The 27404-nt window shown below is 40.2% G+C and overlaps 1 protein-coding gene across 7 annotated transcripts in view; it reads right to left on the bottom strand.

Moving 5' to 3' along the window:
• The window catches only part of TSPAN9 (tetraspanin 9), a 168610-nt gene that overhangs the window by 128231 nt on the left and 12975 nt on the right, over nucleotides 1-27404 (bottom strand). The window contains exon 3 of one of the 7 annotated variants that reach the window (XM_033516761.1): nucleotides 14470-14594. The exons of the other annotated variants lie outside the window; for them this stretch is intronic. The gene's annotated coding sequence lies outside the window, so the exon portion shown is untranslated. The remainder of the gene's footprint in view (nucleotides 1-14469; nucleotides 14595-27404) is intronic. 7 annotated transcript variants of the gene reach the window in all.

Raw genomic sequence — 27404 nt, 5'->3', positions numbered from 1 at the left:
AAAATGTGCTGAGCATTACTTATATACTGCAAGATAACACCTGCAGCCTCTCAGGGCTTCCTAGAGTCTCTTAAGGATTTCCAGCTAGGATCTCCTTGACTTACAGGATCTAAAGAACTCATCAAAAGTAGTCATCTGAAGAATTTATTTCAGATTTATTTTTTTTTTAGTAGGTACTCTCTAGCATAGGACATCCTTCCTGAATAATTAAAACATAGAAAGGTCACATATAGTCCTCATCAGAAGAGAAATCCAAGAGCCCTGAGGTGGAGGAAAACTTTTTTAAGCTTTACACAATGCAGTTAAACTGCATCCAGCAAACACTTTCTCCCTGGGCCACCAGGCAGGGTCCTGCTTTCACTCTGAGCTACTAAAGTAAATGAGAATTTTGTGAAGCTATTTGCCGCTGTCACTGTCTCCCCTTGACAAATTTGCAGGTGATACAAAACCAAGAAGACTGGCTGATACACCAGATGGTTATGCCACCGTTCACAGGGACCTTGACAGGCTGGAGATGTGGGCTCACAGGAACCTCATGAGAAGTAACAAAAGGAAATGCAAAGCCTTGCACATGAAGAGGAACAACCCCATGCACCAAGATATGCTGGGGGCAGATGGACTAAGAAAGTGTCCTAAACCCACGCATTATACATGAAGAGAACTAACACTGCAAAAGGAGTTGCATCTACTATTTCTTTACAAAGAATTTAATGAAACAAACATGACAGAAACAAAGAAAAATATTTAGAATTGTCAGAAGTGTTGTGCAAATGCCCTTGATATTTTTGAGAAGGAAGAATAGAAGATGACAAGTACAGTCAGTAGTATTTTGCTTTAAACTTAGACTGCACAAAATAAGGTTGTATTTGCACAACAGAATTCACAATATGCATCCAATGTAGAAATGAGGAAATATACAATGACATGATGGTTTTTGTGCTCAGGTGTGCAAACAGAAGCTTTGCGTCAGTGGGAACAGATGTTCCATAACTTCATCCTATACACCCAAGGTCACATGGTTTATTTTGGCACATAGCTACACACATGTGGACTACATGTGCAGGTACAAGCTAATTTGGACTTGAAGGTCTATTCTGCTCCCTGGAATAAGTCTCTCCCCACAGTGGTCCAGTAAGTTAAATCTACAGGCATTGTAGCCTGAGGAGAGTTAAGACCTCTCTTAAACAAAACCAGAGGGTAGAAAAGAAACACTGTAATTAACATCTATTTTAGGCCATTTTGGGGGAGCAAGATAGAACCACACTATCAGTAACTTAGAACTCCAAGCTAATCCCCAAGTTCAAACTGAGATGCCCTGCCATGCCCTGCAAGAGTCCATCAGAGACTCTCATCATGGAGGACTGTAAGGAAAGAGCAAGGGTACCACCAGAGTTTTTTTTGTGAAGCCAAAGGAAATGCAAAAATGGGTGTCAGGCAGAAATGAAGATAGTGAGCAGAAGGAAATTCACAAAAGCCATTGATTCAAAATGCCCACAAACCTAAAAATCAGCTGAACCACCACACACACCACCCCCTCAGATATATAGATAAAGTATATTAGAATGAAGAGTGGTTTCATACCTGAAATAATTTTTTAGGATAAGCCATCTAATATATGATACAACTGTGACAGTCAGTGAGTGACATGGCTTTAAAACTGCCAAAAGGAATAAATACCCTGGCATCCAGTGTTAAATCAAATGCTGATAAGGCTAACTACAGTGCAAAAGCATCTGAAAAGCAGAGCATGAGAACAAAAAGGCTTAACCACTTTCTGCCAGCAGGTCTGCAAACCTCATCCTTCAATATTTATGCATCTTATGTGTGCCTCTTACCGAAGAATCGACCCTTGCTGCAATCAAAGGTGTAAGTACTGCTTTGGCTGCAGACCATCTAACAATAATACACATGCAAAGCACACAAATGACATTCCCCTTAGCACAGAAGGGGCTGTGCTGCTAATGGGAAACGTGGTATTTGGAGACAATGATGAAATTCTAACAGCTGCAGCAAATTGAAGGGTGGAGGGGGGGAAAAAAAAAGAGAAAGTGGATAGAGATGGGGGGAAACTGAAGGAGTGGAGCCAAACTAACAGCTGGGTAAAAACAGCCTAAGACAAAGGTATTTTTGGAGTTCCCACATCCTTTTCATCCCTCTTATATTTTACTAGTTACAGCAAAAAAAGTAGTAGCTCATAAATAGACTAATCAGAATTGCTATCATCAACCCTGTCAGGTCATCATTCATCACATCATGAATCTTCTTTATATAAGCACACATGTACAGTGATGTAAAGCACCACAGAAAACACCTTAACAGAAAAATAAATGCAAAGATGACCAGAAAGCCAAGCATCCATCACTGACATAACCTACACAAAGAGGTTTTGCAGCTACCTAATAGTTTAAAATTCTTGAGTAAGAGTCATTAGGAAAAAAAAATAAATTAGGGGAAAAAATATTTTTTTCCACTCTATGAAGGAATGATTGGTATCCAAATGTCAATGAGCCTACTTATTCACCTTTCTCTAGAAGGTGATGATTTTGGAGTGGGACTACAGGTCTTAAAGTCCATGTATGTGCGGTGTCAGCAACTGCAGTGGGTGTGTAATTGCTAGGAACTATAAAGCCAGCAGCTAGCCAGCACCTACTTGCTGGCTAGACAGGTAGCTAAGCTAGGTGGTTTAGCAGACAGGTATGTGTGTGTCTCTGGGAGTCAGGCAATCTGGCAAAACTAGTGGAACTGGATTATGGAGAGACCAGGGTGGTCCTGGCCACCTTTTGGAGAGACTTGTTGGTGTATGGGCTATACATCCAAGGCTAACAACTGGAGGATCCACAATGCAGGGGATGCAGGAGTGGGGGGCTGTCCATGCTTGTCTGGGAGTGACAGGGTCCCTATCAGAAGCATGAGTGGGGCTGGAGGCCTAGGGTCTCGTATGTTCAGGTCATCGATAAATCCCAAGCAAATGACAATTTTCTCTTTTTCTGCCTCAGGAAAGCTAAAACAAAAAACCAGCTTTTACCTTGACAAGGAGACAATTTAAATGCTCATGTCACCTACAAATTCCAGCATGTTCCTACTATGTCAGTTTGACAACTTACTTAAGTGTGAACAGAGGAAACCATCATCTACTGATGGGAGGGTAGGAATGGGTAGAAGATGGAGGAGTTAACTCCACAGCTACTTCCATACAATCAAGTGTTCAATTTCATCAGTGAAATAACCTCAATTCCTTAGATGCACCACTTAGTACACATACCCAGTGTTGGCAACTTCATTTTGGCTGTACATTCTGAAAGCGCAGGGTTGCTTTTTTTTTTTTTTTTTTTAAAATTCTAGCTTGTACTAGTAAACTTAGAGGGGTGGGAAGGGATTCTGATTCTGGTCTCCAGGGCTGTGAAAAATAAGCTTGAAAGACTGAGCTTTAATGGGAAATGAAACAAAGACAAAATAGCTTTAAAACCAAAAAGGATGAGTGGCAGAGAGAAAAGACAAAGCTTTACTGTCTTTACAGCCCCCATCCCCTTACATGCTATCTCTGTTTCCCTCCTTTCATACAAATACCAATTTTTCTTCCACCATACTGCTGGTGCATCTAAATTTCTAGCACAGAGGAACAAATAACCTAAGTAAACAACATATATATATTGAAAAAAAAACCTTTGAAGGCATTCTTCAGATGGCTCAAAAACAAAAAAGCTTGGGTTTTTTCCTCCATCCCTTATTTTCACATTATACTTTTTATGCGAGCTTTGAAGCAGACAAAGAAAGAGGAAAAAAAGCAGGCTTAGAGGAGGCCATCCTTAAACACATTACTGGTCATTATTTTGTGATTTTACATTTACTTTCTGATGAATTGATTCTTCTCATGCATGCTTATAGGCTAAGAAGAACAGGCTGCAACTAGAGCAGCAGCAGCCACATTTGTTCTTTGTTCTGAAGGGAGCAGGATTAGAATAATGCATGCATGTTTTTCACTGCCACTCCTTCTTTTTTTTATTACATTTAATTACATTTTCAGACGATGCTGCCCTGTCCTATATATATATACTTATGCTACATGAACAGACACAACGTCTCTTTGTGTTGCCCTACATCTTGGGCACTTGCACACTCCTGATCAAACAATGAGCTGGCGGGAAAGGGAGCTGATCTTAACTCCCTGAAGAAAGAGTTCAGTGAGACATGAAGATGCACAGTAGGATTTTTTTCCCAATCTAAGGTTATCAAAACAAGGCTCCAAAGGACCCACTGTCTCACACAACACAGCTTTTTTTCAGTGCTTGCTCGTGTTTTTGTGGGCAATTTTTGTTTTCACCTTATTAATGCAAACTGTACACCAAAATGCTTTATGCCATTAGTTAGGAGGAGACAAAAGCGAGAGGCACAGGCAGAGGGTACCTCTCAGCTGAGCCAGGAAATGAGAGGGAAACTCACTGGAATGAACAGACACAGATTTCAGCAGTGCAGAGGCAGCAGCTGTTGCACTGACAATAATTAGATTGAGGACCTGAGGAAGGAAAAGGATAGAGCCATGAAGGAACACAATGCCAAGGGACACACTCATTTCTGAATCAGCAGGTCATTACAAGGTTTAAAGGTGGGGGGAATAGAGTAATTCCCACTAGAATGACTGCATCTTACTTGTAGAGACAAAAACTTGTTCAAAAGCTTTTAAACAAGTAGTGGTGATGATGTATTATGAAAAAAAAAAAAAAAAGCACAAAATACTGATGTTACTGTCTCTTACTCCTTTTTCCATGCCAACACCCTTTTCCTGCATACATGCTACACAAAGTTATAATGGAAAAACACAATCCCTAGTAACTGGCTGCATGAGAGGAACTTAATTTTGTCAAGTTGAATATGTCTCCCATCTAGCAGATGGAAATACTGAAGCAGAGGCTGATATGACTAGTGTACCATCATCACCAAGCAGTTCCAAGAACTAGGAATAGACTTCCCCACCCCTGAATATAACCTTTTGTATTAACTGCTGCCTTAGACAGCCAACACACTCCTCCTGGTAAAATGTCTTTTGAAGACTGCTGACTACTTCTCTCCCTCCTCCTTCACTCCCAGTTCCTGAAATTTCCTGATGTAACAGACGCTTCTCAAGACACCCAACCAGCACTCAGTTGACCACCATCTGGAAGGCAATCAGAAGCTCCCTCTAGCAAATGAATATGAATCAGAACATGAATCCCACTCCTGTTCTGCAGCAGGATAGGAATGCACAGCTGTTACTACATCTCATTTCAGAAAGGCATCAGAAACTTGACATTCATGACCACCCCAAGCACATTCTGAAACTCTGCCCTGCTCAGGTCCTCGCTGGCAAGCGGCCAGGCCTTGGTGGTTGGGACCACTGTGCATGAAATGTATCAGATGGCATATTGCCTTTTGTCATTTCTGGGAACTGGATTAAACATGAGGACTGCTGCGACACTTCATCTTGTTCCCACTTCCCTCCTACCTCAAATGGAGGTGGAGCATTAGTCTGTACTCTTACAGAGGTGTAACCAACAGATAAAACATGGCCCAGCCTGCACTGTAGCTCTCTGATACAAGCCACACTGAGTTATGGAATATGTGATGACATTCCACAGGAGCCATGTAAATGTAGTGCAGCATATTCACTATAAAGGAACACCCCTAAACTATAATTCCTTGCTGCGTCATCTTTCAAATCAAGGAGGTGTTTAGTACTTATGCACTAGCAAAAGTCTTGGGAGAAGCTGCAATAACCCAGGTTATTCAAAACAAGACTACTAAAAACTCCAGGAAGACAAGAGTAGCAGAGTGAATAGCAAATAAGTTTTTAATTAGAAGTTATACCTTCAAATGAAGGTTTGTGGTTTCACAGGTCAAGTCAAAAACCACGGCATATTGGCTGCAGGAGATTTTTGGCTTCTCTTTTGCAACAGGGACTTCACAGGTATCTACATCAGGTCACTCAGTGCTAGCAACGCATTGTGATCCCACATCTAGGAAGGGAATGGTAATCAACACCCTTCTTTATTACACACTTCAGTTCTACACACTAGCAAAGCTTCTGTCCTTGCTGCATTTGTGAATTAAAGCTCAGGTAGTCCACAGGAAAATGTGAGAAAATAAACAAGAAAATGGGGTGTGAAGAAGAAAGAAAGGTTTGGGTGGGTTTTTTTATTCTTAGCTGCTTGACCACCACATTTGCATTGCCTTTTTGGTTTTCATTTTCAATAACATTTTGGCAGTTTCCTGGTTCACTTCTGTAGTGAACAAGAAGCTGATGCAGCATCTTTGCTGCGGCCAAGCATTTGGAAGTTTTGAGCCGATAAAAACAGCAATGTCCATGTACACTGCATGTTGGAAAACAATCCACACAAGTGACCATGGAAATGATCCCTTTGGCCAGAGGCAGGATTTACATAAGGAAGAGAAACACTACAGTTTCAATCAAAAGCTCAGCAGTTTCCCCAGCTGAATGCTGGAGACTGTTCTAACTAAACACTTTTTCCATTTCTACAGCTGCCCCTTAAGTTCATCTCAACTGAGCCCGAGTTCAGTTCTGGTTACAGTTCAAAAGAAAATTCATTTATCATGTCTATCTTGAAGACCTTAGCATCAACAATTTCATTCTTTTTTGTTTTGCTTTTTTTTAAATTATTAAAGTCTCACAAGGGTGTAAAGGTATCTCCTGAAGCTCTGCATTTCGACACAGGATTGGAATCCTGGACTGCAGCTGACACATCAAAGCAACTGACTGCATCAAGCCACACCATGTCACACAGTCTGAAGCTGCAGTCTCTATTACTGCCTCAAAGATCTCCACTTAGAGCTGTATTCTGCAGCACAGATCCAGCCTCACATGTACCAACAGCTTCCAAGCCGCAGCCTTTGCCTGCAATGCCCTTCAACAATGCTTACAGAAAGAAATCCAGGAAGCTGAAAGCAAGGCTAGAGCTCTAATGAGCACTAGTGACTGCATGGGCAGAGCACACTGACCACAGAGCACTACTTAGGCAAGTACTGCCATCAATAGGCCAATGAAGACTTGGGGTCATTTGTCTACACCTCGGTTTTGCCAGTGTAGACATACTGTCAGCCTCAATCCCACACTTAAATTGGCACAGATTGGAAATTTATACTGTATCATCACATCAGCAAAATTCATCTTGCCACTGTATATCTTTCCACTTAAAGAACTGATTTAAACTGCAGCTCCAAAAGGAAACTTAGATATACCTCTACAAATAAAAAGGCTTACAGTGTAATAAATAAGCTGCAATACTGAGCTCCTGTATGGCTATTACTGCATATCCACAGTGCACTTACAGCATTATGGTTGTTTTTTTCCCAACTCTTACAGTTCCAATTTGTTTTCCATGATACTGAATAGCTCCTATTCCCGACTTTGCTTTTTACAAAGCAGCTCCTGAAATGTAATACACTTGGTTGACACAGTTACACTGAAGTAGCTTACTGACATTCCAACAAATTACTTATTTGACAGTCTGCACAAGCCTCCTGTTTTTCATGTTTACCTGTGGAAATGTCAAGTTGTTCTACCACAAAGAAATTCCTTTTTTAACAACCTTATCTCTCCTGAGAAGTTTGAATTTGAATTTTCTCCCAGGCTGCCTTATACAGTTGAACCATTAGCACTCCCCATCTTCTTTCACCATCTACACAACCTTGAGTGTTACTTACCTGCTTTAAAGTTACTTTATCTAGCCTGTGAACTTTAAAAATGTGAACTTTGAACATTCAAGAAAGCAAATGTGAAGAATGGCAATACTGAAATCAAATTGTGAAGAACATCCAAGGAAACTTCTATTGGTGACATGTAACATCTGTAATAAGATCTGGGCCATCCACAGAAAATCTTGCTATCACCCAGCCTCTCCTCTTCCCCAGTCCAGACATGGCAGTATTAAGAAGCTTAGTTAATGGCTTTCAATTTGATACTAAAAGAGCTGATGATGTTCAGTCAGTGCAGAGCCACTCTAAATAATACCACTGGCAGAATAAACCAGCACTGGGTACAATAGCTGGCTATCAGTAGGGCCTGGGGGCAAAAATCGAACACTTCCAGCAGAAGTGAGGACTTTTCATGTCTCTGTTAAAAGGGTTAAACATGTCCCCAGGCATTCTGCTTTTCCCATGTATCTGATGGAGTTCAGAAGTATCAGCTACAGCTTACTGGCCCACCCTCAAATCCATCTGGTTGTTCATGGGGCAATTTTATTTGTTTTATGTTAATAACAGTAATTGCCATTAAAACTGTATCAGTAGAAGTGAAGCAGCAATTCCTACACTACCTGCTGGCTGCTTAAATTAATTTTTCCTGAGGTCTCTTCTTCCCACAAACTGGTCCTAGTCCTTGTGTTGGTTCTCAAATCCAACGAAGCTTGTATTCCTTGACTCAGAGGTGCATTTATCTGCTGAGCACCTCCCTCACTTTTCTGTTACACCTAAAAGCCTGCAAGCTTTCACAGCCTTTCTATTTATACAGGCTACTGCAGCCCTATTGACAAATAAACCCTTTTCTTGCATACCACATTATGATGCAATTAGAAAGGGTCCTGATACACCAATAGGTAGGAAATAAAAGGACAAAAATTCATTTATGGGCTCACTCCAGAGGATGTCAAGACACTGATGAAGTATCAGTAGTAAAGACGAGCATCTTCTTATCATTTGGGAAGCTCAGAAAACATAATGGCTGCAGGTTTAGTATTTCTACTGCAGATGTCTGTGTTACTGCTGGCCCTGAGGAGCAGATTACTCATAGTCACTAAATACAGGGCTTTACAATAGGGAATAAGTCCATCTTAAATCTCTAATAAAGGAAAACAAGGAACAGAATTTTCCCTAATATGCTTTCCCCAGCTTTCTCATCCAGAAAGTCAAGACTTCCACAAAGCTGTTGCACTTTACCTTAATTTTTACCTTCTCTCTATAATTGTTCTCAAGCTCTTAGGGCTTGCCTAGCTGGGTACAAGAATTCTCTCAATGAGCTACCTATCTGATTTGAAGCACAACACTTCTGGATTCTCTCCTGATTTTGGGGTGGTAAACGATCTAAACCTGTACAAATCAGGGTGCCACAGTTCTGCATATGTAAATAAGAAAAAGATTCCCAGCAGTCAGGAGAGAGGAAAGAAGAGGGACAAAGCAAGGGATGCTTCAGGTTCAGTTTACATCTGCTCAAGGTGAATAACGCAGAGATCACTGGAAAGCAGAGCAAAAAGTGTCTACACTGAATCAGCTATTCCTCTGCACACTTTTTAACTCCTGATAATCAGGCACAAATTTATTGTTTTTAAATCCCACTTAGACAATCAGCCTCTTTCTCATCAAAAGTCAAAATGATCTGCTGCCAAGAACATGCCTTTTTGTTAAGACACAAGTTTAGTTTTCAATAAATTTATCTATAAATAGAGAGTAACTATTTGGGATTTGAGGATTTTCTATACTGCCAGTCTTCACTACTACACTGTAATTCACTGCACCGTATTTTCTCCTCAAGGCTCAGCTCAAGCAGTCCTGCAGTGGCACAGGTTCAGATATGTTTTTTCAAGTGTTTCAGAATCAAGACATTGTTTCAAAGCCCACTCTGTGACCTCAGACTTCAACAGAAAATAACCCAGTGATCTCACCAGAGAAACAAAAAAGAGACACTAATTTTAAGTTGTTCCATCACATCAGAGAGAGATACTTATGCTTTAAAAATAAGTAGCAAAGAGTATTAAAAAAAGATTTTCATCTTCCAAGCAAAGCATGTTTTATGTGAGAAATTCTATTCTCTAGATGATAAATTGAAGAGTAATATAAAGTGAATCTGAACTGTTGTCCAGACAAAACCTATTTCCTGACCAATCCTTCCACAACCTACATGTCAAATACATGCAGCCTCAAAGGATGGTCAGGGAACACACTGATGAGACTGTCCCAGGGCATTAGAATTACTGTGGCTGGAAGCTGTAGTGGATTTCTTAATGAGCTGAAATCAGACTGTTAACAAATTATGGCTGAAGCTGTGGATGTTCTGTAATGCTCTGACAGCCAGTACACAGTCTCAGTAGGGACTATAAAAAATGTGGGAACTGGGTGGAAATTTCTTCTATCAGCTCCAGTATCTCTGCTCTGCACCTACCTCCAAATACACTATGAAGCAGCAAACTACTGGAATTGTAGATACCACCAATTACTGCTACTTGTCTTGACCTAGTAAAAAGCCAGATGGAGGTCTAAGCAAGAAACAAACAAAAGATAAGAACAGCTGAGAGTGAGATTATTCCCAACAATGTGCAATTTAGGTGAAGCCTATGAGTTCCTGGCAAACTGCCCATGAGAATGCTGCTTAAGCCAAATTGAATACCTCTGACCTATGGATGTTTACAGAAAGGCAGCAGTCATAGAGCACTGGAGGCATAAATGAAATGGGACTAAAAATTTACACAAGATAAGAAAAAGGCAGGACCAGATTTAAAATTTTACAAATACTGTGAGTTTTCCTGGATATGGCTGAGTTATCCATGATGCTGAAGACAGTCTGAATACTTAAGTATTTACTGATTATTGAGTCAATCATTCATTCAGCCTAATTTCTGATTAAAATAAATATTAAAACCAGAAATTTTAAAATTGTGGAAATTAAGCTGTTTTGATTACTTTTTGATAACCTCAGACATACAGACTAATAAGAGATTACACAGATTCAATTAAATGCCCATCAATCCGGCATGTCCCACATCTTAATTTTTAAGTAGGTGGTCAATTTTACAGAAAAGGAGGGGGAAAAATCCACACAAAACAGTGTCTGTTGTACTAATAAAAAGCTATTTTTTTATTTTATGGGTTTTTTTCCACTCTCATTTTTTCCTCTTCCTATCCAATGGCAACACTGCTGAGAGCCTCAGAGAATCTATGATCTGTACACAAAGACAGAAAGAAAAAAAGGTATGTACAGCTCGTGAGAGACTCTGTCTAGATCTCAGCAAAGTTTAGTTTCAATAGCTTCTGTAACAGGGTGTTAAACCAATCTTTGGTGAGTTTGGTTTTTCAGGATTTTAGTAAGGCTTCGGATACCATCCCTCACAGCATCGTCCCAGACAAGTTGTCCCAGCTGTGATCTGAGCAGGTTCACACTGTGCTGGGTGTAGAACTGGCTGAAGGGCAGGGCTCAAAGGGGTGTAGTGAATGGAAGGCTACATCTGGCTGGTGACTGGTCACCAGTAGTGTTTTGTAGGGCTCGATTCTAGGGACAGTTCTGAGCAATGTGTTTATCTGTGATCTGGATGCAGGAGCTGAACGCACCATCAGCAAGTTTGCTGTTGATGCTAAACCAGGAGGTGCTGTTGATTCTCTGGAGGGACAAGAGGCCTTGAAGGGGAATCTGCATAGAGCATTGGGCAATCATCCTCGGCATGAAATTTAACGAGATCAAGTGCCAGATGCTGCACCTGGGATGGAGTAACAGCAGGCACAAGTGCAAACTGGGAGAGGATTCTGGGGAGCGCCCTGCAGGGAGGGCCCTGGGGGTGCAGGTGGCAGCAGCTCAGTGAGAGTCAGCAGGGTGTGCCTGGGCAGCCCAGAGGGCAGAAACCGTGTCCAGGGGGCATCAAACAGGCAGCACAGCCGGGCAGAAGGGGGGATCACCCCACTGTGCTCAGCCCTGGTGCGGCCTCACCCGGAGTGCTGGTGGCACTTCTGGGTACTGCAATGTAAGTGGGATGGGAAGAGGAGGAATGCGTCCAGAGGAGGGACGCAAAAACTGGGAATGGTTCAAAGCTGCACACGGGAAGGCTCAGACTTGACCATGGGAAGCACATCTTTACTTAGAGGGTGGTCAGACACTGGAACCCCCAGACTTTCACGGTAAGTGATTGATGACCCATCCCTGCCTAAGAAGCGTTTGGGAAATGCCCTTATTAACATGCTTTAACTTTTAGTCAGCCCTCAAGCTGTTAGACAGTTTGGCTAGATCATAGTTTTAGGACCCTTCCAACTGAAATACTCTATTCTATTCTGTTTCTTTGTTAACTTCTGTCTTCTAAGTTTCTTCCAAGGCTCCTGAAGTCCTACATCCCTGTCAACTTATAACTAATACAGCATAAAGCCACAAAATAAAAAGCTCTAAAATCCCCATTTTAGATCCTTGCCACACCATTAGCTAGAACTCCTTGTAAGTTAGCTCCAAAGTAATTTTCAGATCAACCAGTTCTGTAAGAATGCTATTAGAACAATATATTGGGTACTTAAACAAAACCAAAGTAAGAATTTGTCAGGAACATGTGTCAACCAGAGGCTATAGCGAACAGAACTATTTTTCATTTTCATCTCATTGTACTGCACTGCCTGTCATTGCTGGCCCCAGTCACATCTTGCCACAGTGATGCATAAACTTGTCACCTCAAAATTGGACTGCTGTGACCTACATGGAGTGATGCTGCGCAGGCCCTGCAGCTGCCACAGAATGCTGAGCCTCATTTATGAGGAGACACGGCGCCACTTCAGCAGACTGGGCTCGTGTTTCAATGGTCTGTACTTGTAAGTTTAAAAATTCAAGGTTCTTTTAATAATTCAAGGTTATTTTAATAATTATTGCCAAACTACATGAGAGAGAATCATCCAAGAAATGAGCCCTGATGACAGCTTGGCATGGAAAATAAACTGAACTACCAAAGAGGGAAGTCTCAAAGACAGGCTCCAGATTTGGTTTGTTCATGTCCATTTGAGAGTTCAGCTCAGTTCAAATTCATTTTGCCATGCTTTCTTATTCATCCCAACCTTTCCCAAACTCTAGCAAAAGGAGGGGTTGGAGATAAGGGGTGACGACTCACAAACAGTCCTTTTATCTGCATTTCATTTGCAGATAAAGTAACTATACCATAAAATATGCTCTTACAGGCTTTCAGTAAACACATCGCTGTTAATTACAAAATCAACCAACCAAAAAAAAATCCCAAAACCCCAACAAATAAAAAATACCTATCAAGCAAAACTTTTTTAACAAACCTCTTTATAGATATTCTGTGCAGATGTGCAGATATTCTGGACATCTCACTTGACCACTGAAGTAACTGAGAGCACAGGATTTCACTTAGTGGTTTCTCTCTGACAATCATCATTGCTAGATCCTTTTTCTTGGAAATGTGTTTTGCAAAGTCTTGCCAATTTTGCTTTAGTTACTTCCAGTTAAGAATGTTCAAATCCATTTTGAACCAATGCGCTCACAAGAAATTCAGGAAATCACTAAAGGAATCACTGGGACATAAATCACACACTGCACATCCCTGTCACATACGCATCTATTGGTTTATATATAAGAACACAGTGGCCTCTTTCAACAAAAAATATAATTTACATATCCAGAAAAAACCAAAGAGGTGCCACTGCCAATCCTGTTCTGCTCCTCTAAAAACATACAATTTATATGTATTGCCAAAATGCAATAACCTGCCTCTTGATAAATCTTCAAATGTTTCTACACTCAAAGCTTCTAGTACCATTTTTTTAGGAACCACTGAAAACAACTTCCACTATTAAAAAAACTGAATTAAAAACTATCCCAGATATTTCTTGAAGTTTAAGGTACCTTCTACAACTAAGAAGATGTGCGAGTCAGACTTTCAGCAACTGAATAAATACATTTCAAGCAGGAGTAGCTTCAAACAGAAGGGAGAAGCTATAGGATTACTTTAGGAACACAGTTGCATAGCACAGATGTGCTGATCCACAGCACCCTATGTCACTGAGAAGCAGGTAATATCTGAGTGACTTAGATACTGGCATTCCAACCAAAGATTTCCTTTATGATCATGATGAGCTCATCTGTGAGAAGTTCATGAACTGTATGACTCATGTCAGAAATAAATCTTCTTGCAAACACATTCCTTCTTAGGGATTTTTTGTAGCTGTTGTTTTTATTTTAATACCGTTTACAATCACTGTTTATGACCCAGAATAAAAACCGCTATGACAGCATTGGTTGTGGGAAGCTGTAACTAATCACAAGTCAAAGCTGATCAAAAATAAAATACTTGTAGTTTTGCCTCATTCTTAAAGAATGACCTTACCGTGCAACAAATAAACTTTTTGTACCCTGTTCCCTCTGCCATGCAAAATCCTCCATAAAAATGAAACATAATATTATGCCACTTGGCAATGTATCAGAACTTATGGCCCATAAAGGGACAGCTAAAGGCCGTACCAGATGCTTCTTCATCAGAAAACTAAAGAGAAACTGGAGCAAGACAGAAGAGGCTTTTGTTATTGCTAATGCTCCCATGTTTGTTCTCAGGAGCTTTTCACCCTCAGGGGGGAAGAGACCATTACCTTAGTGCCTCACAGACTTAACTAATTTACAATGAGAATTTAAGCTATTTAGACCACCAGCCAAACCAATGCAGTGATGCTTTTGCAGAGAGCAGTCCAATTAAATTCATACTGAAAGAAGCACAGGAAAATAAGCAGTACCTAGTGGCTGCTGCAGCTCTTCCACTGGGAGAGTATTTCTCAGCTGATCTTCCAGTGGCAGTGGGATTATGCAGGAAAATTCTTCTATTTTCCTCCTGTGGTCATATGCAGCAACACCACATTGCCTAAAAGAGGAAAAATCACTCCACTGTCCTCATCCCACCTAGACAGATTGCAGTGGAGAACGGGAAGATACCCAACATCTTCCTCACACTTCAAAAAGAGGAGTTTTTAGGTGGAAGAGAACAAGACTTATGTCCTACCACATTATTTTTTCACCACCTTGATTTGTTTCACTCTGTCTGCAGTGTGCTGATCAGCACAGCTCAGACAAGATCAAAATGAAAGCTGATGGTGCAGGAGAGGTAAATGGCAATGAATGCTAGCATAATTTTATGTCAAAAACATTAAAGCTTTATATTTTTGCAAAAGGATTGTTTCCTTTAAATTCTCACACACTAGAGGAAGCTGTAATGGACTAGCAAAATCTAAACTTCTGTAAGAAATTTCCTCCTGAGAGCGTAAAGTAACCGCTGCCAGGACATTGCATAACCAGGCATAAAATGAAGCAAGCTACTGAAAAAGGCCAGTCTTCCAATCACTCATACCTAAAACAGGAAAGCAGAAAGGGGAAAATACCAAAGCAAAGCTTAGTTATCTACTAGAACCTTTAAATATGAAACCTTAATATTAAAATACAGAATGCCTTCTACAAAGCAATTTGTTTTACGAGAACCACATCCAAAGAGGGATGGCAAATTAAGCAGTCATGCTCAAATAGAATCTGTTCTCAAATGTCATCAGAAGAGCAGTGCCTTTCCACCAGGTCTATTCCCTAACATGCAGCCACAGTTTCATCTATTAAATATAGTAATAAAAACAGCCAATGAAGGTTTATCGGTCCTTTTTGTCCTGTGAAGGCAATGCAGTTCAGACAGAGGTAGCAGACATTTACCCTTGACTGTAAATCATCAATACTATTTACAGCTGGTTTAATTTCTGCACACCTCCAAACAATGAGATTGAACAGTGACAGGTTGGGGCATAACCACACACAACCCCACAACTAAGCCTCACAGGGAGAAGATTTGGCCCTCAGCAACTTCTCTGCAGATTTTGGTTTTTTTATAAGTGAAGCCTACTTACAATCTCTCAATTTGCAGGACTGGCAGCTAGAAACAAAATAAAAGTGCTAGTTTGGCTCTTCCTTGTGATGCAGAACCCATAACAGAAAGAAAAATGTTTTACTACTACATTTGTTTTAAACCCTTCTATGGAAATCCAGCTTTTACTACAGCAGTTGTCTGGCACTGTCCAAAAGCCAAGCAGCCTTGCACTTTGCAGATCTCTGTATGAAAACACTAAGCAAGCATCAATCATTTCCAAAATCTGCCCTATCACTCAGTACAGGCTGGTGAGAATGTTTTTGTTAGGTCCAAAATTGCCAAAGAAGTGTCAGATATAACAGATACACTCTGCAACATAAGAAAGAAATCATGGCAGAAACCAAGCAATGTCACAAAAGCTGCAGCACTTTTAGGAAATCACAACAAAAAGTGACAAAGCCATTCTGTTCCCAGCTCAGGCCTTTTTCTCAAGCTTTGGGAGAAGCGTAATCCATAGTTTGGCATCACAGTCATCATCACTAGCCAAATCATACAGTCCACTGTCTGAAATCAATCTCTTTTTTTCTTTTTTTTTTTAAATAAATATACCTTTTTTAAAATCTTATTGCTTGAGCCTACTGCTTTAGTATTTTAATTCTTCTCTCCACCTCTGAAGCTAAAGAAAGGCTTTTGACAAAAACAGACAAGATTTCCTTGTAACTACACAGTTCCAGAAGCTTATATTGAAAGAGAAAACACTATGCCCTTATAGTCACTGCAAAGTTGCAAAGGTGCAAAATTTCCTTAAGAGAGGCACACATAAATTTTCAGATCACATAATCTGTAAAGATGGAAAAAAATATCTGATCCCAAATCAGAAAAATCAGTTTTAATCTCTAACACTCTGAAGTGTAAGGGATTAAACTCTTAAGAGAGAGAGTTCCTTTCTTAAAAGCTTAATGATACTATTTTATTACTGTTCCAGACAGCACTCAAAGTTTTAGTGCAGGTAAACATTTGATGATCCAGCTGATGAAAAATATTGTTCAACACTTGAAGTAAGTGTAATGGATTCAAAACAGGAAGAGAGGAAATTAAACCCAAAAAGATACAAAAGCAACCAACTCACAAGACAGAATATATTCTCAGTTTAGAGCCAGAACAGATTAATATCCCATCTCTGACAATACACCCTTAAAACAACTTAGACGTTTCACCATCTATTTCACCATACTTTTTTTAATAAAAATAAGTTATGTTTCCCATTTCAGGTCTAAGTCAAAAACTTCTTTGGCAATTTTCACATGAGCTGTGAAAATAGTAATTTTTAATTGGTTTGACCTTGTCTTTCTAAAGTCTTCATATTGGATTGCTTCCTGATTGCTGAGAGGATAGAATAACATCTGGAGGGACAGAAGTTGCCATTTTGAAGCTCTGCTACAAAAAAATTATGGCTTTAAAGCAAAGCAGGAAATAAGAAAAGATCAACTCAACTGTTTTGGAAACTAATTAAAAATTACATACCAACAAAACCTATGAAATAAATTGTAAGTGCTATAAGACAAACTTCTACTTTCTTGAGAAAATGTAAGAGAAGAGATCTTTAACACTTTCCCATCTCTGGCATCTCTCTGTTTGAACAAGGTGGTTCAAAATACCCATCACACGGGAAGCACAAGCAGTGTGTCTTCACAGCTACTAAAACATGAAACTATTCTCAAACTGCTGATCAGTTTAATTGCATGATACAACTACAGAGGCACAAAGCAAGCTAAAAAGTTAAAAGCTGGATTTTAAAATGTAAAAATAAACTGAAATAATTAAAGCAAATTAATTGCTAAAATAAATACCACATAATAGGTAGCTAACAAAACTCCTTTCTTCGTCTAAGGAAGAATGAAAGCTGTTCTCCTAAGGATGGTTTTCTGAGATAACTCAAGTGTTACAGCTGCCCTCTAGTGTCAAAATTAATGCACAGGTAAGCCAAGACCGAGGCTGAAAAGATGCTTGAGCTAAGAAATTAATCATTATGGTTTATTTTTAACCACTGTAAAACTAAAAATTAAAAAAATACATTTTAAAATACCACTGGGTCAATTTTGCCTTTAAAATTATGGTATTCAAACCTTTCCTGTAATCTGCAATTCTTCCCCACAGCAGCTAGCTACATAAAATTATGGGAAATCTTTTACTCAGCTTCAGCCTTGTATTTCAGCCTAAGGGAAAGTTCTGCTTGATGCTAAAAAACTAAATTATTAGAATTTTAGAAGAGAAAATAATCTATCATCTATTTCCATAACCCAAGTTGTAACATAAGCAAATACTAAAATTAAAGAAATACTGGCTTTTATAATTTACTCTACTTAAAAGAAATTGATTATATATAAACATGGCTGAAAATTTCTCCTTTTCAACATGCAGACAAAGGAAAGCTCAGAGGGGAACCTTCTCTGTAGGGTTCTTTACCAGAAAATTCAATGAAATCTTGAGCACCACTAACAAAAAAAGCTCATATGACAAAAAGTGAAAAGCCTAAAAATATTAGGTACTGATAGAAGGAGAAATGTTCCAACAGATAAGTTTTAAGTTGTGTGTACTACTGGCACATGGTCTGCTTGTCAGCAACCAGACAGAGCTGTTTTCCAGAGGATCAGCATACCTGGAGCATGGACCAGGTATTCCTGGAACACATTCCTGTGAATATGCACATGCTGTGGATGAACGGGACCAGTCAACACAAGTTAGCCAGTGACAAATAATGCCTGGCCAACTGGATTTATGGACAATGGCAGAGCAGTGGATCTGATTTACCTCAGCAAGCCTTTTAACAGTCTGGATTGATGGGCAACTAGACAGGTTAAAATCTGTTTGGAAGACTGGGCTCGAAGAACTGTGGTTGAAGTGTCGTAACCTATGCTGGGGGCCTGCAATAAGGAGAGTATTGCATGGATCTGTCTGGAGGCTTGTCCTGTTTAAAAGCTTTATCAGTGACCTGGAGAAGGTGACACAGTTCCTCTCATCAGGCTTGCACATGACAGTAAACTAGGGGATGCAGACAATAAGCTCCAGGGCAGAGCTATCATTTTGAGGAACCCAGACAGGCCAGAGAAAGGCTTTGTGGGTACCAGTGGGAACTGAGCTAAATGGGACTCAGAACTGCAATGAGGGCTAAAAGCTTACTGTACTGTATCCACAAGACAATACACAGTAGATAACAGAAGTGATTGTTTTCCTTTACTCAACACTGTACAAAATCCAGTTCTGAGCCTCCAGTAAAAGAAAGTGTTGATCAAGGCTGTGGAACTATTGGAGTGAGGCCAGAGGAGGCACATGAAGATGATCAGAGGGCTGGAGCAACTCTCTGATGAAGCCATGCTGAAAGCTGGGGCTGCTCTGCCTGGAGAAGGCTCCAGGGAGACCTTACAGCATGTTCCAATACCTGAAGGGGGCCTGAAAGCTGGAGAGCAACATTTTACAAGGGCATACACCGAAAGGACAAAGAGGGAATGTTTTAAACTGACAGAGAACCAACTTACATTAGATATTAGAAGTTTTTTACAATGAGGATGATAAAACACTGGCACAGGTTGCCCAGAGAAGTAATAGATGCCCCATCCCTGGAAACATTCAAGCCAGGTTGAATGGGGTTCTGAGCAACCTGGTCTTGTTGAAGATGTTCCTGCTTACTGCAGCGGGCTGGAATACATGGCCTTTAAAAGGTCCCTTCCAACCCAAACTATCCCATGAGAAACCTGAACATGTCTTGCCAAAGGTCACCGAGTTTCTCAGGGAATTAGACCTCTGGGCCCATGAGGAAAGGCTAACAGAAACAAACTTGCTTCACTTATGAAGGCTTTGGAGGAGCACAAAAGCAGACTTCCAGTTCCCAAGAGAGGGTTACCAAGAACATGAGCCAGGATTTTTATGAAACTGTGTGGTAGGAGAACAAGAGACAACTGAAGTTGCCATAGAACATTAAAAAAAGCACTGCTTTGAAGTACTGGAACAGGTATCTGAGAGACTGTGGGATCTACATCCATGCGCATTTTCAAGAACTATCTGGACAACATCCAAGCAACCTAGTCTGAAGTCAGCACTGATCTTGCTTTGAGTAGGAGCTGGGCTAGATGGCTGCTGGAGGCCCTCTCCAATCTGAATGAGTCTGCAAGTGGCATCACCTTATAAACCTAAGCACACGGGAGTCTGAGGCATCATAGATTCAATGCCCTTTCTGACACTAACATCACAAACTCCAATATTTATTTATTTATTGTTGTGTGCTCACTTCTCTGAAGCTACTGAATTTATAAATGCAGTTTCATAAAATGGTATTTAAAATGACTTTTAACATTTGACATATACCTATTCCAGGGCTTCCTGCACCATACAATGCACAAGGAGTGCTGGCATATGTTTGCAGAATTGAGGAATGTTTGAGCTGCTCCACCCACAGCTTATCTGCTTAGTTAGCAGCATTTATTTCAAGAAAATTTAAAACAGTGTCCTCACTCCCTCCATATGCCTCTCTCAGTACAAACATACTGATATGGGTACCAAAATGCACAAGATCATATAGACAGAGGCTTTTAATCAGGCTGGAAGCCTTGGAAAGTTTCCATGACACACATGGTGACCCCTGGCCTGTGTATCACATCTCTAGTGCCATTGTCCTTACCATGTCTGCTCCGTAAGAACCACCACTGGCATGAAGACTACCAGTTGTAGCGTCAAGTATCTGATCACGGGGTAGTCAATGATGGGGCCTTATTACTTATTGCCATTAATCTGGACTAAAGATTCATGTCAATCATGAGTAAACTTGCTGACACAAACTCTGAGAGCAGCAATAATCCAGCAGGGCCAAACCAAATCACTGCCTGGAATGCAGAGTCTGATGTAATACTTGGCTTCAAGTTGCTCCCATGACTCTCAGTTACACATACAGATACAGTCACCCACATTACACAGCTACTTTTGTTCAGCAGTTTTGTGAAATCTGTCAAAAAATTCAATGCTGTTCACACCAGTATCAGCAGAAGGCATTACATCACAGTAAGCACACTGGATCTTTGGAGCCCAGTTAGATCTCTAGGAAGACAAAGACAAATATAGTTTTAAAACATAGAACGATGTTTATAAATATTTGATGGTAATGTCAAGGTCTCCAAAGCTGACCAGAGCTCATCAAGTACAGAAGTTTCAAAATCAGTTTGGTCAGCCACATACTTTTATGGCAGTGCTGCTGCTCTATGCACATTCTCAGCATGGTAATACAATTCTGCTGCATGGGCATGCTCAGATACCACAACTAGAACATGTGCCATCCTTTGGGAATCTCTGAGTTAATACAGCATCTAGTCTGGCATCCATCCACTTTCACAAAAAAACTCATCTAACCCAATTTCCCATCATCTTTGTTAACTGTCCCACAGCTGTGGGCAGAAAAATTCCCCAGGGGCCTGCAGCCTGTTTATTTTCTCTCTTTCCCAACACTACCATAAAAAACACTATGGTTTCACAACAGAAGGTACTGAAACAGGAGGAAAATGTCTCCATTTTTGCTGACTAATAAGCATGCCCCTGATCAGATGTGACCACCTTCCCTTGACATGGTGACACAGTCATGAGCTATGCCCCTACAGTGCCAGATGTTCACTGGTGCCCACAGATTTCCTGTTCGTGGGTGCCGTGGTCAGATCAGAGCAGACGCACCACAACACACAGTCTGAGCGTGCTGCACTGAAGAAGAACTTACATCATGTGCAGCCTTGAAATGCTGAGTGCTGTCCTCAAACAGGACAAGAACCTCACAGCAGTCAGTAAAAAGAAAACTCGTTCATATTTGGAAATCCCTAATTGAACCTAAGAGGTGGGTAACAGACTTAAGAGCTGAAACCAAGTTTTAATAACCCACGTCAATTAGGAATTCTTGTGTATTATATTTGGTATTCACTACTTAACTACAACCCCAAACCGCTTAAAATGTACTAAACTCACAGCCCCCACCACCAACCCTAATGATGACTTCTAAAATCTATGATAAGGATATGATACAGGAAACTAATCACACAATTTTCTTGGCTTTTCCATCTTTGCGTTTCACTGAACCTCCCCTTCTTTTAAGAATCTTGTGAGACTAGTAAATTAAAAGATAGGATGGCATACATAATAATATTATATATTTTCAATTTTAAGTATTTCATATATTTGCTCCAGTTAGGTATCCATGGAATTATGATAAGGTAAATAGAAGATACTAAGGCAAATTAGCAGATGTTATTTTGCAACAAGGGTACACAAACATATCTGCAACCTCATTTAACCTGAGTGCAGAGAACAAAAAGCGGACAAAGTCACTACAGTATTTTAACCTAGAAGAATGCTGAAGATTAGTCTTTTTCTCTCTCTTTACACACCCTCCCTTAAAAGAGAAAAATTCCATGTCCAAACTACATTCTTCCACATCTTCTCATTCATCAAAGGTTCATCAGCCTCATTTAATGTATTTCAAGTTGGGTAGCTCAGGACACTTTAACAAACAGGAATTTGTCTGAGCTTGGCTGGATTACTTCAACTGCACCCTCATCCACCAGTTGTGGATGACTGGTACTAGCCAACTGTACAGCACTGTTCCTGAACAAGTAACAATTGTTAAAATAAAAAAATTAGAGTTTAGGCTATGTATTGTTCTGGGCTACTATCAAAGGAAGCACTCGCATGAAAATACAAAAGCAGGAAACAGTAAAAAAGTACATTCTGTGGCACCAGCTCTTTGCCAGCTTCAGTGTGTACTGTATCACACCAACAAATAAAAGGTGCACTGTGAGCAGCTTTAAAGCAAAAACAAATGACAAAAAAAACCAAAACAAAACCCAAACCAGCCACCCCCCTACTCTAAAAAAAAAAAAAAAAAAGAAAAATGAAAGACTGAAGACTAAAGCACTAAACAGTTGTGACAAGAAAAAAATCTTAACAAAGGTCAATGTTGTCCCCCAGACAAGATTTTTATTTCAGCTGTCAGCTTTGAAAGCCAGATATATACAAATGTCAGTAAATGCAAAAGGTAAAAATTAGTACTTTTATAGAGACATACTCACTGGCTTTCCAGACATTCTTTTTTTTTCTTTAATTGTGCACCAATGTTATAATAATAAATCACAAGGAGGAATACCAGTTTTAATAGCATGCTGATATACTTTTAAAAAATGGCAAATGATTAATTTTCAGTTCACTCCTAGAGTCTTCCTCCCATCTTGCATGTCTCTGGAACGACCCAAAGAACACCAAGATGTGGCTGGACAAAAAGCACACTTGACACTTCTGTGTGAGGCTCCCAGAGAAAAGTCAGCTCTTGGCAAATCTTTACTTTCCAGTAGGGGTACAGAACTTAAAATCACAAGCCACAAGCAAAAAACAAACAGGTTTAAAGATGCATATTTCAAGCAACACTATTCACAAAGCTGTAAGTTGAAATTGCATAGCAACCATTAAAAATTTTAACATCAAAACCGTTGAGAGGAAAGCTAATGTATTCACAAACAGTTTGATGGGTGAAGGTATGGGTGCTAAGTTTTTGAAATGGGTTTAAATGTCTTTACTGACTTTGGGCAGCAGAGCCCAGAGAGCACAGCTCCTGAAACAAAAAAGAGTCTGCACAAGGCTGAACTTCTGGGGGAGAACACTAGGTTCAAGGGGGGAATATGTGCTAGGCCATTCAGGAAGGCCGCACCTTCCCAGTGCCTCAGCAGTGGGGAGAGGAAGAGGGCAACATGTGGACAGCAGCTTGGGATCAGAGGCTGAGCCCTCCGAAACCTCTAGAGAGAAAACCCTGCAGGTGTGTGCCCCAGTGGGCTCTCCCTTTATTCAAATAAAGCTGAAGGACTCCCCTGCTCCTTTTTGGACATAAACCGTTTGTGTGTTTTCCTGACGCACTGAACAAAACATACACATCACAACACACAGCCTTCATTGACTTCTTCCTGACTGTTTCTATATTCTTTTTGATGTGCAAAAAGCAAGTAAGAAACAAGCTGGCAATGCTGTCAAAGAAGCATACGACACTCAAACATAAATTAGATCCATAAACACTATTTAGGCTAAAACTAAATCCCTTGAGGCAAGATAAACTAATTGTAGACATTAGATTTTTTTAAACATGCTTTTAAAAAGGAAAACACATTTTAAAATCAAACCATGACATCTAAAACTACCTTGTTTTCTGTTTTCACCTTAAATTGCATGAACACTTTTAAAAGATTACAGAAATTATTTTGACAAAAAGATACTCATTATGATATGAATTCTGCTGAGTAATTGGTACTAATGTACCTATTTTCAGCAGTTTTATGTGACAAATCCATCACCTTTCAGCTTGTTTAGGCTGAGAACAATCCAAAATAACTACACTGTTAACACTCTGTTGACACGTTCATTTCAGAGACAGAGCCCTTTGCAAAGTGTAATTGTGCTTTAAGCTTACTTTCTTCCCAAATTCAAACTAATTTTTCTAATAATTTTTCTGTAAGGAAGAGTCTCTGCTTTTGCAACTGCTCCACATAAATCTGTGTTATCTGTCCTGCTCAGAGTCACAGGCACTGAATTCCATTTCTGTTCTTAGTCATGCATGGCTCACTCTCCATGCCTACAGCATCTCCCGTCACTCTCAGCACTGCTAGCAATGTACAGTCAAGCCTGACCTAATGTGCTCCCCTGGAACTGAAGGCAAAAATAAACACACAAAGATGGGCCAAATGCTAGCAACCCTGGGTTCAAATTTTACCCATCTTGCATAGCATCAAGTAAGCCACTTCAAAATGTTTGCAGCTTCACCTCCTGCCAGTCCATGTGACAGACAGGCTCTTGTCGGTTTGTGTGTCTTTCAATTTCCATCTGACTTTATCACCTGTCTTTGTTACTGAGTACCTTATCAAGGCCCAAATAGGTTTTACCAACTCTCAATTCAATCAAATAATTGAATCAGGTAAGGTTCTGGGATTTGCTTGACACAGACCATTTAGAAAAATAAGTTTCCTGATGAGTTACTTCAGGAGATCTGTGCATGAGCCTCTGAAATTCACTACTGAAGGCAAACTGAGGAAAAAGGCTTTCCATCTCTCACATCTTGTGCTCTGTATAGCAATAATGCATTTATGCCATAGTTTTCCCATTAATGATGCACTTTCTGTTAGCTGTCCTTAGATGTTGCACATCAAATCCTAGCTAGCCAACTATTTGTTTCCTAACTCCCCCCTTTTTCCTTCTTAAACATTGCTGGAGAGAGGATTTCAAAAGAGGAAACATCCTACGATACTAGGTCAATTAATCTCCATGTCAGCCTGAGGGCAATACAGAGGCAGGCAGAGAAAGAACTGGCAGGATGGCGAAGATAAAGCAGCTGAGTAGCGCAGTTCAGTCAGGAACAGCACAGGGCTGAGCACGAGCTGACAGCCTCACAGTACTGCCAAGGCAGGAACACAAAGCAGGAGAGTGATTAATTAGCTTGACAAAAGGGAAAAAAAACCCAGGATTAACAGCTACTGTTGATACATGGATTCCCAACTCTTTTTTCAGAAACACTGAACTTGGCTTGGAAAATGGGCTTGGAAAAAACCTTGGCAATGACTTGTACAATCGATAATGATGCACTGCAAAAGATGTATCAAGTGTATCAGGAATACACTTGTGTGCCTACGCTAGGGGGAAACCTACATGACTGAGGGGCACTCAGCTGCTGGAAAATCCGCAGCAGCTGAACCAAAGTGCCAAGAAACACATTAGTAGGAAGAAATTTTATGTTGGCTTTGCAGAGGGCTGGCTGGAAAGTGTAATGTTTTTTCCTCACTGGCATCTCTAACCTCGGTGATACTACAAATGCTTCTGCTGAGTGACAGCAGTATCCCTTTGTAAATGATGGGGCAGATTCCAGGCTACTAGCAAGGAAAGTAATGCAGCTCCCGAAATTCCCACCTATGAAGCCACAGATTTTTCTCCTACACTGAAAGAAATTGTTCAGGGATTACAAGAGCAATAATTTTACGCAAAAGAAGAAAAAAGCAAGAAAGAATCCACTGACAATCAAAGCTTTGCTACTCTGGTAAGATCCGTTCCTTGGTTCCTTAACACAAATATACCCAACCATTCACAGCCTCTCTGAAACCCAGCTCCATAGGTATGATATACACCAAGCAGAAATTAATAGTTGGGTCAACAATTTAAATACAGCAGCCAATAAATCAGAAATCAAAGTGGATTTGAATTGAGTATACAGAGACTCTGCAGAAAATGCTTATGGTCTGATAACAGTAAAAACAAAAACTATTACTTTAAGAAATTTAGTTTATTTCACAGCTGTCCAATAGGCTACCACAGGAATATGTACATATCACTATTTAAAATGAGGCTTTTTTATTCCATCACAGGGAAGCAGACAACAGTTGCACACAACAAAACGGGTACCACAAACTGGCTCAGCCCAGAGAGATGGACCCTGCAGTTTCTTTCAGGTGCTGCCATGCCCATGAACTGCTCTGTGGAAGGCAGCTGGGGATCACAGCTCTGTGGGACCCTTTTGACAGGCAATAGGGACAATAAGCTAAGTAAGAGCAGAAAATTGTGTTCCAACACATTCCTCCATGCCTTCTCTCACAGGACAAACAAGAGACAGCCTCACCCTATCATTCACAAGGAGATTTGGTTGTATGTGTGACTAAATACCCAAGTGAAAATCTTTCTCCATATTCAAAAACTTAAATAAAAATCCACCCATGGGAGAATGCCACAAATCTGATATTACAAGGGAGCAGAAATAATAATAAAACATGTTAATTAATGATGGGGACAAATATTCCAGGTTCAAGCAACCTGAGAAGAACCAGCGATTAACTCAATAGCATCTCTGGGACAAATGATTCTCCTTTCCCCATAACTAATTTATCTTTTGCCAGTGGGGTGCTCTCATACATGGAGATTTAACTTTATGGCATATTAAAGTTTAGCTGTATCATATTACTTAGTAACTTACAGGACAGGAACATTTACAATTTTGCCTCAAGGCCTCAAAATCCAGCTTAAAACAGAGACTCTGAAACTGGAATTACCCTGACCTGGCCAAATGCCAATCCCAAGACCACTGCCCACAGCAACTTTCTTTTCCTCAGGCTACCTTAGCAGAACTTCTAATAATGTTCCTGAAGATGTAGTCTAGCATTATCCATTTAATTAGGCAAGCTCTTCTTATGACAAAGAACAGAGACTGATACCATGTAGTCATTCAAATCAGACATGAACAACATGTTGGCCCAACTGTGGAAAATCTGAGCACGTTTCAAACATTTTACAAATACGGGTTCATCAAGTTATTTCTATGACTGTAAGACAGCCAGTGTAAGTTAACAAAACCTCTTCTCATATTTCTCTTTCTCACCCTTCTTACCTGATCTCATTTTGGATTAAATTGTACTAAATTGTACAGCCTGTATTTGTTCAGTAGGTCCCAGGTCCTCCCCTCTGTGCCTCACTCTGCTGGGCACAGTATGAAGAACTTGAGAGCAATGACCCTGCTCACAAACCAAAATAAACCACACAAATGAAGAACAGCCCTGCCCCAATGAGGTACCCAGGATCACCCTAGGAGACCTCACAGTCTACCAAATGGGTAAGGCACAGTGACAACTTCTTCCCATACAACAGCACCTTAAGCATTTAAAACCCATTAGTCAACACATCCTATATGTTAAAATGTCCATCTTATCTAGAATGGCTGCCAGCCAAAAACAAACCATCACAAAGCATCTCACATGCCATTTTTTATTTCATTACACAACAGTGTTT

The sequence above is a fragment of the Parus major genome, chromosome 1, assembly GCF_001522545.3.
Source record: "Parus major isolate Abel chromosome 1, Parus_major1.1, whole genome shotgun sequence".
Classification (NCBI taxonomy): Eukaryota; Metazoa; Chordata; class Aves; order Passeriformes; family Paridae; genus Parus; species Parus major.
This window is presented reverse-complemented; position numbering and strand designations above follow the sequence as displayed.